Here is a 14,242-nt window from a genome sequence, read left to right on the forward strand (position 1 = left end):
GAGTCCTCAGGGAGTGAAGTGGTGCTGGGTACAATTTATGACCCCAGGACCAATGCGACGCCCACTCCTGACGCTGATGTTAGGATTGCTCAGCTGGGGTCCTTTCACTCCTGGAAAGTTTATTTTTATTGTTGACTCTAGGTCGTCAGCTCGCAGCCATGTTACACCGTACAACGTCCTCTTCCTTCTGCCTACGGTGCACTTTCCTCACCTGCCTCTATAGCCTCCTTACACGCGGAAACTTCTTGCTGTTAAACCAAATGGGAGTGAAAACAAACAGAAGAAACGAGTAAAACAAATTTTCCATCACTTTGCATTTAATCGAAGATGTGCATACCATTTAACCAGCATATTTAAAGAACAACCACCTCATTTAGAATGTCTTTAAGAGACATCCATTAGGATGGCCTGAATAAACTCCACTGATAAATGAGGGCTTTATAAACATTCAGTTATGCTCAGCTGAGGTCATTAAGCTTAAAAGGCCATTAGTCGAGCGCCCCTGAGTGCACTGGTCAGGCTTCCGCGCGATACACATCAGTTAGTGTGAAGTTTTGGTCGCTTACTCCTCACAGAAAAGCTAACAGGGAAGTTCATAAAAGCACTTGGCATCATGTTAAGGTTACACTTATAATTATACTAATTATTATAAAGCATAGTTCCTCATCTATAGAATCACCCACTAATCAGATTGGTGGCTGCAGTGCTGTTTTCTTGAGCCAGCCAATTATTCTGATAATTGTAAGAGATTAAATCAATGGGTCAGGTTCCTCATATATTAAATATACATTTTGTTTCCTGTACGTTTTATTAGGAATAAAACATAGACTCAGAGTAGGAGGAGGTAACAACAAACAGGTTCGTTACAGATAATGTTAACTCTGCCAAAAGTCTGTGCCAACAGAGACAAGAGTTTATCACCTGAAGCGTCACCGTCCAATAAAACATGCAGATCGAAAACAGACTCAAACGCCAGAAGTTAAATCTCCTAGCAACAAACTGCATGATCACTCTGTGTTTTTTTCTCTCAGCAATAGTAAACACATTGCACCTGCTGCTCTTTTTTGTTCGTTATCATGTTTTAATGAAGAATTGCCTTGTTCTTGTTCTATAAACTGAAAATTGGACTGTTTGAGAGCACACACGCGGGAGACACGCAGGCTGTGGTGGACGGTATTTGAATATGTTTACTTAAAGGACAAATTCAAGGTGTTTGTTCCATTTCATCCAAAGTATACTTACACTCCACTATATCTCAGATGAATATTATATTTTTTACTGCACTTTATTTGTCTGACAGATAAAATCACTTGTTACTTTTCAGATTACAATTCCAAACCTTTCCTGTCCAGTGAAAACCACACTACACCCAATTGGAACAACAAACAATGTGAAACTTCTTAAACTAAATAGATTCTTTAAATGCATGACATGGTCCACTATTCCATCATACTGGTGGTTAATGCAAGTACTGTGTGTTGTCAGAAAAGCTCACATTCCCTTTTTTATGTCTTCCATGTCTTTCATGTTTTAAAACGTTCATTTACTCTTTTTTTATATACAGTCTATGCTCTTTTCCGTTCATGAAGAGCCCGGTGACACTGAGGTTGTTGCTATTGGTTACTGTAGATCACATTTGATCATGCAATATTTCTGGCTTGGAGGGCTAGATTTTAGATCGGCTGTGAGACAGATAATCTTTATGTGTGTGGTGTCCTGTGCTGAGAATATCGGAGCACACCACACACAGTACGACCAAGCTGATTTTTTAATCTCCATGTGTGGGGGCTCTACAGATAAAAGATCTCTTAAGATTTATAAAATCCTTATGTGTGTACCCCCCTTTAGCAGGGAAGTAGTAGTTTGGGTTTGCCTGACCCCTACTGTGAAATGTTGTTAAGAATGGGTTATTGCAGGATTCTCAAAGAGACATTTTCATCCTCTACAATGTGCGAATAAGAGCCTATTGTGATACTGGAGCTTTACTAAGAAACCACATCCACACAAGCCAGTAAATCCTGGTGAAATATGGTGTAAATGTGAACATTTTATAAATGTGTCAAATAGTCTGTGGTCTTCTCGCTTCTTCTTGTTTAAAATGTCTTTTCACTGAGACACAATGCATTTCTGAGATGCAATTTTAATTAGCGTAACAATTGCCCCAGAATCACTGCCTGATTGAATTGACAAATCAGTTCTGTTACAGAGCGAGAGTCTGCGTGGTGGCACTTGTCTGAATCACTGCTACTGGCGTTAGCTGTAAACACAAGGTAAGTGCAATCGGAGGCTTAATTTCAGGTCAGCGTGCTGCAGCGTACTGTAAGTGAATGAAGAAATGTACTGGACTGGAACTAAAGCATGTAGTGATGCTTGCTTTCACTTTGCCTTGTGTATGCCAGTGCTCGTTTATATTAATTTCTGTGTACTTCAGTGACAGTGGCACACTCCCGTTTTGTCATGCATATAAACTGTGTCCAAGTCAATCCTTGAAAGCAGCTTGTCAGGTTGTTTTGCATAGAGCACAAGGATGAATGAAACCTCAGTGTTTTACTTTTATGATATCATGTTTGCCCTTAGAGCTGCATTTTTGTTACCGAAAAAGGATCAAGTGACTATGTACTAATGAAAGAGTTGTTTATAGTGACAAACTCATCCAGCATTATCAACTCTCCAGTTTCCTTCAATGCTACAGAAGTTTTTTTTTTTTCTTTTTTGAGCTAATGTTTTGGTTCTCAACATTCTCTGTCGTGGTTCAGCCTCACTGTTCTCATCAGTTTCATTTCAAGCTGCTGCAGGCTTCTACTTTTGGTTGAAAAATAAAAAGGGCCTGATAAATTCACCGCACATTACATGTACCTGCCTAGCATCCCACTGACAGACAGAGTTAGCTACGGCAGTGAACACAGCAGAGCATGTAACAGCTAAAGAACCAAATATTTCCCTCAAAAAGTGGTGGAGTCCAAAGCTGAGTTAAAAATCAGAAGATGTCTTTACACAACACTGACATTATAAACAGCTTAAATATAATAAATCTGTAACAGACTTTACTGCACATCATCATTATTATGCTCACACATTCTATGAAACCTACATCTATAGTGCATGGGTTAGGAGACATTCATAGTAAATTATAATGCATTCGTTAGGCTTTATTACAACTAAAGACCTCATCGCTATTGTAAATATGTCTGAGTTTGAATTTCTTTTCTAAAACAACATAATGCCCCTTTAAGTAAAGTGAAGTGAAATATATCCTTGTGCTTATTTTTTATGCTTGGAGTAAATGGAAAAATTATCATGGAAAAGAAAGGAAACACTGTCATTAAGCCTCAGGTATTCATACATATGTGGCTGATACACACTTGACACCTGGACAACTTTTCTAATTTGTCTTTTCAGCCCTTTAGCAATACTGATACCACTGCCCTGCATCGACAACATTCGCTCTGCTGAAAACATTTGTTGCTGCCACTGTCAAATTAAAAGTTTGCCCTGGAGAACTTTTGACTTTGAGGTGTAATCTACTTTCACCTGTAGGGACACCACTCACACACTAACTATTTTATACAGCGTGAAAAAACACCGTGAGTGTGTAATCTCAGACAAAAGGATAATAAGTCGAGATGACACCTATCAGCTGGCCGGAGGCAATTATACCTCAATAAAAGTGTTCATATGCTACTGTGTATGTATTTGTGAGTGTGTGTGTGTGTGTGTGTATGTGTGTGTGTGTATGTGTGATTACCCTGACAATGTCATGCGCGATTATGGTAATAAGCAAATTACAGGATAAGATCAAGATTATTATTCCACACACAGCTGCTGTGGGAAAAGACAGGAACACACACACACACGCGCATATACACTCGGGTATACCAACGCAGACCCAATGAAGGGGGTAAGAGGATGTGAGAGCAATATATCAATGCAAATGCCAATGTCCATCTCCTAATGTCCCCATGAATATGAGGCAGTGGGTTGGAACCATCCATACACAGATTATAAATCAGTGCTTAACGAGCCCAAACGAGTCTTAACGATCCTATAAGCCCTTGATTAGAGGTTGATTATCAGGACGGCGGGCTAAAGCAAATGGCTGTTTACCACTGGCCTTTGGCTGTTTGTTTGAAACAGAGGTAGTACGTGTGTGTGTGTGTGTGTGTGTGTGTGTGTGTGTGTGTGTGTGTGTGTGTGTGTGTGTGTGTGTGTGTGAAGATGAGAGTCAAGTGAATCTTTGTGCGGTTTTTTTTGTTTTGTGTCTGTGTGTGTGGGGGTCTCCACCTGTGCATGTGAGCGACTGTGTGTGTGTGCTTGCTCGTGGGCCTTCAGGGATGAGGTGCAGACTTTGGGTGAAAATGTGTTTCCAATCCACCAGGCGTTAAGCAGGAAACAAAAGGGGAATTGCAGTCACCCGTAAAACAAAACAGACATTTTCTCTGCCTTGCTTTCTGTTTCTCTGCCTCGCTGCTATTTCGCTAAAGACAGTGATCCATTGCCTTGTCTGAGATTAGGAAGCACAGGTTAAATAAATGGCAAAGGCAATCGCAGACAAACCAACAAATGCTTAATTAGTCAATCAGTCGTAATATTGCTGTCATTTTTTAAAATACATTTTATTTAGATGGATCTTTTGGATGATTTTTCCACTGCCAGCTACGCTAGTTTAAAAATTCAAAGAGCAATTAGTGTTCTTCAGATGGGCTTCCAATTGGCCTGTTTTGATAGTCTTGATATGGTAATTAACATGACTGTGGTGTTTGAAATTGATGAATAACTGTCAAAAAGGGGTTTTGTGTCCCATTAAAACATTTCTCATTTACATGCATAAGAAACATCAAGGAAAGTTATTGTACAACAAGACTAATGCTGCCTTCCAGTTCCAAAATTTCCAACTTCCGATCTCTAAGCATTCTGGGCTCGCAGCTAGGGCAGGATCCAGGCATAGGCATTCCAGACACATGCTACGAAAGGGGCTGCAGACGTGGTTGAAAGGAACTGGTTGATAATGTTGAACATACTTATATACATGCACATTCAACATTAAAATGTATGTTTATATATATATAAAAAAAATCTTAAAGAATCTCTGGTCTTTTCTTATATGACTTATAAAATACATATCTAACTAAATGAGTATAATAATATTTGTGTGTTATTTAAGGTATTTAGTTTATTTACTAAATCAAATTATCCAAATGTGTTGTCAAAAAAGCCAACAGTAATCTGTCCATTTTGACACCGCCCTGTGTAGGATGCCAAACATCAACAAGAAACATGGCTGACTGTGACAAACAACTGTTTCTTTGGCAAGTGTACACACAACTGAACCCCCCGTAAAGCAGCAGCCATGCATATATAAATGAAACAGAGGAGAATTAATGATGCCTGAGGGAAAACAGGCACTTTGATACTTGGAAACAAATCAAAGTATTCCATTCATTACCCCAATACAAAATCTTTACTTGTCGATCCTCCGTACCTATAGGTGTTGCCATTGCTGTGTGACAAATACTTCTTCTGGAAGTGAGGGAGAAGGATTTGCCAAGAAAAGAAGATTGTACTAGTAACAAGTAAGAACTTTAACTGGTGTTCAGTTGTACTTTTTCTAGTGAAAAAAAACAACACATTTTAAGTTCCGAGGTCTAAAGCCGCGTTAGCTCTGTGTTCCTTTCAGCTAAATGCTAACATCAGGAGGCTAACATGATTAAAAAGGCAGCGCTCACATGTTCAGCAGGTTTTTTTTTTTTGTTTTGTTTTTTACAATTTTGACCATGTATGCTAACATTTGCATATTAGCCATAAACTCAAACCATTACACTCACACAGTTGACACTTTGCATATGCTCTCACACCACACGTCTTCTCACACACAAATTCATAACTGATAACAGCATGTGAAGAGGACACTCACAGCAGCACTGTGCAGCAGCATGTTGTTCAGACCATCAGTGAGAGTGAGAAATATACAGAAGTGTTCCATATCGTAATTCATGCTCCTCTGCCGGCAGATCAGCGTCCCCTCCTCTCTTCTTATGAGCAGGAGTGACAGTTTGTTACTATGGTTACAACTCTGTTTCTTTGCCGCTCTGAAACACTCTCGTGACTCATGATTCGATTCTGAATAGATTTCAAGGTAAGTTTAGCACAAAATCAAGAATGTGAGATAATAATTAGACCTTATTGATCCTGCAAGGGGGAAATTCAATCATCAAAGCAGTTCAATAGTCAGTAGCAGAGGGAAGAAAGTGATTGATGGATGAAAAAGAAGCAAGGTAAACGAAGACCATAAAAAAGACATTTGTTTTTAGATGATTGTACCACAATGCCGAAATCTAGTCATGCAGCGACACTTTGGCTTTTGATTAGACAGGGTTGCCAGAAAACGCTCTTGTGCTGCTCCAGCAAATATTAAGCCAAATGAAAGGAACTCTTAAAGCGAATTTCTCTAAGAAATAAATGTTAGGCTGTCTGCTCACACAGCTCAATGCTTTCAACCAAGCTTTCGCGTGCTCGAGATTGCTGCCTCGTGCATCTTGAGCCCATTTGGAGTTGATTTGTTTGTGCATGTCATCAGAAGCGAAAGCAACGTGTCCGCAAGATCCAATACACACATGCACAGCAGGGGCAGTGTAGGGTCAGTATGGTGATGTGACCAAGCAGTCCATGGGTCAGAAGTGACAACGTTTAAAAAGCGGATACACAGAGTCTCCAGTTAGCAACCAGAGGCTCACCGTTATCACAATGTGTGTATCTAGGGACCATCTAGTGCTGCGCCACTGAGTGTCACCAATTGTTTATATCATGCTCCAGAACATCTACACTGTCTGAGTTACCTGGTGTGCCTTCTGTAAGAATCCTCCATTAATACATGTGGGACATGTATGTGGAACAACAGTATATGAACACTTACATTTCTAACACAGCTGCCTCTCTTCATGAGACGAGTAGTCCTGAGGTCTGACACAGACACACACATACAGCTCTAAAACAATAACAATAAAAACACATTCATGTTTGCAGAGTTTTCCATTTTCACATATACTACAAACTGAAATGTTCATAAAAATTCAAGTTTCAGGATTGAGACTGGTCAGGTTAGATTAATCAAGACTGTCCCTGGACATGATCATTACACATTTGGAAATCAAATCATCATCACCCATCAGTATTTATCCTTGCTCTTATTTATCAGACAGTTTTAGCAAAGACCTAATTGAGCTGCCGAGGTGTCAGAAGATGAACTGCCTCGGTGCTTGTTTCAATAAATATGTATGAAAGCACCTTTGACATAATCAACAACAACAACAAAAAAAAGACAAATCCAAACAGAGAAGTTCACCTCTTTGCCTCTCCTCTATTTCTGTGCTGGCTTTATTAGTTCAATAAAACATGGCTTGTTTTCTGGACAGAATTATCCTGCAGGATTTAATTACTTGGCAACCCTCCAGACTCAACTCCACATTTCAGCAACAAAACTACTACATACATAACTATACAGGAAACCAGTTTAGTGAAATAAACAGATAACTGGGACAGACAGATACTGTACCTCCAGTTGCTCAGATGGCTGTAGAGTTGCAAGTATGCTGATGGATCAATTGACTATTACTGATTAGTCTTTTCATCTATAAAGTAGTGACTGCCATGCATGACAGGCACATCAGGAGCAGTTTTGGGCTTCATGATCTTGCCCAAGACATGCAGACAAAGGGAACTGAACCAGCAACCTTCCAATAACAAGACCCTGGCTCTACCCCTGAGCCACAGCCACCGTGAATTGAAATTGTGAATATTGCTGCCGAACTTTTTAAACCAAAAATTGTTCAGGGAGGGATTGAGTAGTGATGACATTCACCCCTGCGGCACATATTGTCACAGGAGGCCAACTCATGAAATGCCCTGACTTCGATACTGACTCTCGCTCCAAATTAGACTGAAAATTCGGCACCCGTGCAGGAAGGTTTGCAGCAACACAAAAGGATAAAAATGCTCACACTCAACAGTAATGCCCCAAACCCTTTAGCAACCAACAAAGGCTTTTGTCTGCTTGAAAATACAATAAAAGATCGGAAACTTGGATACAGCTGTCTTAGTTTTATCCAAGCAGATTACTATGATAGAGCTCTGCAGGCTAAAGGTGAAGGAGTCTCCATGCATCAGCTAACTTAAAGCTTAAACCGGTGCCTCAACAGACAGGACAACTGAGGCACAGAAGGATCTGGTTGGATGAGATCTGAAGCACACTGATATAATATGAGCTTTAACAGGGTGCAGCCTCTAGCCAGTAAAATGAAAACACAAACAAATACAAAGTACACAATTTCTCAGAATATTGATAAAAATGGGATAAATTCATTTCTGATTTTTATTTATATGGTTCGTCTGTGCTCACTATGTAAATCCTGTAGCTTTGCTGTGTAACAGTTTGTTTACAATGTCCCACTCCCCAAGAAAATCTTTCCAGTACCTGAGAATCTCATGGTAGCTGCCGATACATGATTTGCATTCACATAATGACGTCAGGCTTTATGCTACGATTCTTCTACTACTGCTGGATTACTGCCTGTGTTACGGCAATCGGTTGGAAGAAATCACAAAGGTTCTCATTCTTTTTATAGTTTTTTTCCTATTGCTAAAACACAATTTTGCAAACTAGGCTCGTTTTATCAAAGTACATAACACAATTTACAAAACCACACACCCAAACTGCAAATACCTCATATATCCTGCAAAATGAAGCACTGCAACCAAAACTACATGTAGCATTATCAAAATCAAACTTTTGCACCCAATGGCACACACTTCATTCATATTACCAGATTTTTGTCTAACCAGCTACACACTGTTGGGAGTAATGAAAAACACTCTCATCTTTAGTATGCTTTGCCATAATACTAAAATAGTTCAACTTGTGGAGAATTCTTCAGGTTGTTCATATGCACAGAAATATTTGCAGATATACAGACGTGCTGTTGAAGCATTTATTTTTAAATTTTTTACCAAACAAGTCAGTGCAACATATTTCACAGCAGAAGTATTTACATTAGAGTGAATAAAAATATGCTAACAAAACAGCAAACTGAAAAAGAAAATTGCAGAAAAAAAAAATACGACAATGCGAGAGGCTGCGCTCTCTGTCCAGCCTCTGTCGTAGTGTCAGCCTACGGTTGATGACATGATCAACTAAGGTTGCTCTGATTTCATTTGAAAGTTGTTGTCTTCTTTGGCCATGACCTCCTCTACCAGCTCTGCCTCTCACTCTTCCTCCCCCTCTCATTCTCCTCCTCCCTCTTCCTCTTCCTCTCTCTGCAACGTCTTTCATTGTTGTTGGAAAAAAAGGTGCTCACCTGTGGTCTTTTAGTGCTTACTTTCTGATTGAGTGGTAGCAATTATAGTAACAATTGTTTGGCCATGTGGCGCATACAGCAGCCAATTAGCTCATGTAGTGTAATTTTGAATTGCAGTGTTCTGAAATGGCAAACATGTGACCTTATGTCAGATTGGTGTGTCTTATGCAGAGAAAAGTGTCATTTTGAATTGCAAAATGTGTGTAAAGCAGAAAATGTGTTTAAAGTTTTGGAGACCTGAGAAGAGGTTTTGCTCTGTGTGTGTTGGTTTAAATGTTTGTGCTATGCATGCCATTTTAGTGTGTTAGCAACTGGAAAAAACTGTAAATGCACTGAACACAGTTCTCTGTGCAAAAGTTTAATTTTGATAATGCTATATGTAGTTTTGGTTGCAGTGCTTCATTTTGCAGGATATATGAGGTATTTTGGAGTTTGGGTGTGTGGTTTTGTGAATTGTGTTAAATGTTTTAATAAAACCAGCCTAGTTTGCAAAATTGTGTTTCAGCAATTGGAAAAAACTGTGTAAATTCTGACAACTTCATTGTGGTTGCTGTGTTTTTTTTTTCCTCGTAGTACTCAGTGTTTCCTCTGCTTGTTTATAATTAGCTCAATAACACATACTGTTTTCTTCAGTTGAATGTATGTTTTCCATGGGTTTTCTGTCATCATCAGCAGCTCTTTAACATTGCATGATAGTGTCAGGCTTCATGGAAATGTGAGTGTGTGTGTGTGTGTGTGTGTGTGCTTGCGCTATAGACAAATGCGATTTATTTATTTTTTTCATGGCGTCGGGAAGCAAATTATTTCCCCCAACAGGTGGTATATTTTCTAGCTGCTAATCAAACGGCATTGGAGCCTCCAGCAGTGGAAAATGTATTGGCTAAACCTGTCCTGTGATTTCGCAGCTCTCGGGATATTGCACCTGAAGCATCTGGCAGAGACACTGGAGGCCCCCACACAATTGTTGATGAGGTGTGACCCGAAACAGAAAAACAGACTTCAAAAACACGTCAAACAAAAGTGTGACGCTCCGATGTCATGCACAAAAGGAGCCACACAAGCTACGCTAGATTCAAATCCAAAACCTGTGCCTGGATACTGTTCTGGGACTGGAAGTGGTCTGCAGGGAGAGGCAAATGCGTTTCTGATAATCTTATGGGAGAAGAAGAATTGACAGCTCAGCAGTCCATCTGTATTGTGTGCCTGTGCGTGTGTGTGCGTGTGCTACATGCGCTCGTGTGTGTATGACAAAGAGTGTGAGAGCAAAAGAGAGAGAGCACTACAGACTTTCTCTGTGTTTTTATGGGTCCTGGCCCTTTTTTCATCAATCATTTTTATAAAGTCTTTCATGTTACAACTTGAATGGGAGATTAAACTTCTGATCTTCTCAGTGCTGTGTCCTGTAAATCTCACTCATCACTCTCTTTCCCTCCGGTTTTAAAAGCAGCCAGTTCTACATGAGTCGCCCACTATGCATCCAGCTTGCATGAAAGTGTCCCCGTTTTAGCTATGTTAGCAGCACGGCTGAGGGATAATGATGTTGATCTGCTTGTTCATCAAAACTTTTAGGTCCTGGGGAGGAAAATTTCAGAACTGTCATCAGATTTGGTCGTGGATCGAAGTACCAAGAGAACGATCGCTTTTCCAGTTCAGTGAGCTTTTCCCCGAGGTCACTGTCAGGTCACGTGTTTTTCTTGATGAAAACAAATTTGCTGGTTATACTTTAAAAAATTAAATGCTTGAAAATGTTCTTCATCGGATCTTGAACACCTTAGCGGCACCCTTTCCCTGAACACCACCATCAGGCTAACAATTCTACCTCTGCAAAGGAAAGAGTTAAATGAGAAATGTTCGTGGTCCCCAGAGCATGAACCCCACCCTGCCACTCCACTTTATCTGCAATATCAACAGCTCAAAATGAAACACATGTAAAGCAAAATTCAAACAATTTGTTGTGAAACTACATTTCAAAGACCAGCGCATGGGAAGGATCGCGGGAACACAATGCACAGGAAGAAAGGAAACAATATCAATGTGTTGTGTTTGTTTGTTATTTTGTTACATGGCACACTTAGGAGTCTGAACTCCAAACAACAGATGGTGGCCAGGAGGTAATGCATTTGTAGACCTATTGTGTGCAGAGAAAAATCATCATATCGCCAGACAGGATGGCTCTGCAAATTCATGTTTATCCCAACTGCTCGCTCAGCTAAACAAAAAAAAACCAAATCCCTCTCTTCAGTCATCCAGTTAAGCATCATCTTTGTGTTCTTCTCGTGATTTGTAGCTGCTCCTGTATCCCCTCCCCTTCAAGGCTGAGTGAGCCGTGTTGTGTAAGACGCCCTTCAGTGCAGCATATAAAGCGGTTATTTGCATACTTGTGGGCCACCTGTTCACTCGTGCCGCGTCCGTCCACCCTCTTCTGACCTCTGCTGATGCCTGCGAGGACTGCGTCTGTGCAGATATGTTTGGGTTGTTCTCATTAAACCCCACACGCCGCGGAATGGTCGTTTCTGATACGCTGCAACGGGTCTGTCTGCCGCCACTGATCCGGAAATGAACCGATCTAATGAGTGTTTACTAAGGCTGACACACCTTGTTTGTAGGGATGCAGAGGGAGTGAACGGCAGTGGAGGAGCAACGGTGACAGGCAGAAAGAGAAAGATAGGCAGAGATGTAGACAGATTAATGGCCCGCAAAAGGCCCGACGCAAAACACTGTCAACGTTCGGAACCCAAACACCTGTGACTGACGGTGTCCGACGTCATTTGACAGCCCGACGGGGGAAATCGTGACAGTACACAACACAAATGAATCATCAGCTTTTCCACAGAGATGGGAGGCTAATTCATGTGTGTGCACCCACAAATGCTATGTAGAGCCCCGGACATGGCGGTGTTATAACTGGTTACGATGCTTCAGTAATGAGACTATGATAATACTCATGCTTCCTCACCTCCCGTAAACACACACACACAATGGAAAAAACATTAAAATGACTTGACACTCTCACAACCAAAGCTGCCTGCAATGGTTCTGTAGTCAAGTTGCCACAGCAGTTATTGAGATCGTGTGTGCGTGTGTGTGTGCGTGCGTGCATGTGTGTGTTGTGTGTGCATGCGTGTGTGTATGTGGGACTGTGCCTGAACAATCGATGCCTCCTTCTTCCAGATACCAAGAGTGGAAAAGTTGCCGACAGAAAGAAAAACAAGACGTATAAAAGTTATTCCGCTTCAGTTGGCTGTCCTCCTCCTCCATCCCTCCCCACCCCTCCCTCCTTTTATTTTACTTTTTTTTTTTCCTTTTAGCTGTTAGATTATTCTCTCCGTCTCCTCCCCCTCCATCTTCCCACATCACAAAATAAATGAGAGAAAACAAGCACATTTAGTGGTTATTGTCTTTCTTACTCTCCAGTTCTGGCAATTCTACGGGCTAGCGGCAAAACACACACGCGCATGCATGCACACACACACACACACACACACACACACACACACACACACACACACACACACACACACAGAGGCACTCTGTCACACTTCAGCACATACATTTTCACATATACACAACCCCTCATACACATCCGTACACGCAGCGCACACACACACTGCAACTTGGATGGCGCTATAAACACATTGATAAAGCCATTTCTATAATAAGCCGTGTTTGTCAAAATGTCATCCCTTGGCCCCGCAGCCATTATCACTGCTTCAACATTTATAGTGGCTCTTTAAATAAACGGCCCAGGCCTTCATGGCCTACAGTGATACCCATCTCAACGCCCACATACACACACAGACGCACACACACACACACACACACACACACACACACACACACTCTCTCTTCCCATCGCATCGCCGACCAATACACTGCTGACTTAATGGGAATATCTTCTTAGCTAGGATTGAGGACTTGTTTTTTTTCTTTTCTTTTTCGACAAGTAGCCATTGTTGACTGTCTGTGAATTTCTCAGTATATGAAACATGAAAAACCTGGAAAAATACAGGAGGGTGTGGAAATGATTGGACGGACATGTGATGGAAGGTGCAAATAACAGATGTCTTTTTTAATTTCAAGGAATTCTTTTGTCTGCACAATATTTTTGCATGAACACTGGATCCTATTATGGTCCCAAACACCACTCCAGTGGCCAGAAGCATGACTAATGTTTAAATAAGCTATTGTCTGCTAACTGATTCGCCATAACAACTTTGAGGGAGACAAATTGTGCTCATTTTTTGGTTCATACATTTATTTTGGGTATCTATTTGAATAGGTTTACATGCTTTGGTTCTCAAAGAAGAAATTCATTTTCTCAGACTGTCCAGTGCTTAAGTATTGTACTCCCGCTCTGTCCGAAATGCTCTGTTTTATCTCTTGTTTCTTTAAGACCCCCACCTCCCAAATATCCAGTCTGCTCTGATTGGTTTGCTCACTGAAGTCTGAGCCAACACAGCTAACAACTGAGCTGCAGTACTATATTCGCTTTTACATACCAAACTAGCTGTTAGGCATAAGTTACGCAAATGTGTAACTCTGTGACGTAGGTGACGTAGGAGAGGAGCAGTGTTTTTGTGGGAGAGAAGAGCTTCTGTTGGTGCAAACTTGACCTAGTATAATAGTTCCCCTTTAAAAAGTTACAAAGGCACCATATGTCAGTCCTGTGTTCACAGTTTCTTGCGCTGGCTCCAGTTCAGTTGAACATGAAAAATCAACTAGTCAACCTCATTGCTGATGAAGGGTCACATAAACTTTTTGTATTAACATTTTTGTAGCTGTTGAAATATACTTCACTGTTACAGCCAAAGTGTATTCCAGTTGTCTTTTTTTATTGGCCTTACTAAGGCCTTTCTAAATCTGCACTCTGTACTCGTGCTGTTCTAAATTGGAGA

The sequence above is a fragment of the Acanthopagrus latus genome, chromosome 1 (genome assembly GCF_904848185.1).
Source record: "Acanthopagrus latus isolate v.2019 chromosome 1, fAcaLat1.1, whole genome shotgun sequence".
Taxonomy (NCBI): domain Eukaryota; kingdom Metazoa; phylum Chordata; class Actinopteri; order Spariformes; family Sparidae; genus Acanthopagrus; species Acanthopagrus latus.